General features: G+C 43.9%; 1 protein-coding gene across 1 annotated transcript in view; it reads left to right on the top strand.

The window, feature by feature from the left end:
• LOC101862870 (cysteine-rich protein 1) overlaps positions 1 to 1,674 on the top strand; it is a gene marked incomplete in the record, with an annotated part of 12,697 nt that overhangs the window by 4,997 nt on the left and 6,026 nt on the right.

Genomic DNA, 1,674 nt, shown 5'->3' with positions numbered 1-1,674 from the left:
GAGGCTTGGAAACTCCACGAACAGCCCAAGATCTGACCTCATTTATTTATTATAACCGGGGTTTTTTTTTACGGGGGCGTAAAACCCATATATTGGGATGATATTCCACCAATGGACATGGATCGGTTCGGAGGTCCTGAGATATGCCCTAAACGTTGTTATGTAAGCTTTGTTCAGAAGCCAGGGGTGTTTAACTTTGAAACTTAAGTAGAGCCTAAAAGATGATGCACAGTGTCTTTTGCAGAGAGGATTGTTGGGTTGTATGCTGTGCTGAAGTGCCGAGGTTGTGCATTCCGCCAATTGGCGAAGCGCGCGTATTTAATATGGACCAAAGAAGAGTAAGTAATGTAATGCGCGGATTGTGTTTACTTTGAAAAGAATGGCTAAATGTGGGCACGGCCAACCTTTTGGCGACACTTGAGTTGGTTTAGTTTTAGACTTGTTGCATGAAGGTCTCAAGGGTTGGGGTATCATTTTTAAAAAATATATATATTGAAGGGGGGTTGACATAACTTACCGGAAGAATATTTCTATTCTTGTTATCGCAGTTGTAAACAGTGTCTTTGACCTCGCGCTGAACCACGGTGCAGATTACTTTGATTAGAATCCCGAGCAGACGTTTTTAAACTTGAGTTTTGTTGGGACATTTTCAAGACCTGTTTAGTCTTTGTTCGATACTATCGGAGACAGACCTAATGCAAAACTCGGAGGCATTGTCGCATAAAAGGACTTGACAGCTGGGAGTTAAAATTTTAAAAACCATCAGTTCCTAGCTTTAAGGGGTTTATAATTAATTAAATATAATAAATATAGGGGAGATAAACCTCACAATCTGATCTGCATCTTGGCACACAACACGTCGCCTATCCGGTTGCTCAGATCTGCCTTCGCCTCAGCGTGCGGCAAAACTGTAAGTGCTCACTGACAAGGGCCTGTGTGTGTGGTGTGTGTTGGTTTGTTTATGAGAGCATAGATCTAGATCTAGCGCACAACTCGAAGCGTGTGGCTTGTGCACCGTCACTTTAGTCGGTTCAACGGCCCCCGAACACTTCAATGTCGGTATGGCAGTGTGTTCACAGCCGAGGCCCCCTTCCTCGATCCTACGCCTACCAGTGAGTGAGTCATAAGGCGTGGAGCACATTGGAAATAGGCGACGCCACCAGTGTGGGTTGAATTGACCCAACGAAACGCGTTATGGCAGAACGTATACTGTAAAGGTTGACGGTTATGTAGAGACATAATATTATGCAGCTTGATCAGAGTTGTGTGTGTGAGGTGAATAATGTCTGAGCATAAACAAATTATTAGATCTATATTCGCGTGCGTCGTGAGTGTATGTGTGTGAGTGGGTGAGTGTGTGTGTGAGTGAGTGTGTGTGTGTGTGTGTGTGTGTGTGTGTGTGTGTATGTGTGCGTGTTTTCTGTTGCGTATAATTCACTAACATCTACAACTTAATATTTAGCTTCATCACGCCGCAACCCCAACTTCTCTTTTATCCATAACACCGAGGACACTTATTTATCGTTGCAGACAACTTGTGGTTCACAGCATCCTGGGTAGTTCAGGGTAGTATTGTACTGCACTTGGCAATCTCTGTTGCCGAAGTCAAAACTTGCAGAGCCACAACTGAGAGGACGAGAGAAACAGAAACAAAACTACCGTTGTTGACCTGAT

Source organism: Aplysia californica, unplaced genomic scaffold (assembly GCF_000002075.1).
Source record: "Aplysia californica isolate F4 #8 unplaced genomic scaffold, AplCal3.0 scaffold00150, whole genome shotgun sequence".
NCBI lineage: Eukaryota > Metazoa > Mollusca > Gastropoda > Aplysiida > Aplysiidae > Aplysia > Aplysia californica.
Note: the sequence above shows the minus strand (reverse complement) of the source record. Positions and strands in the feature narration are given on the sequence as shown.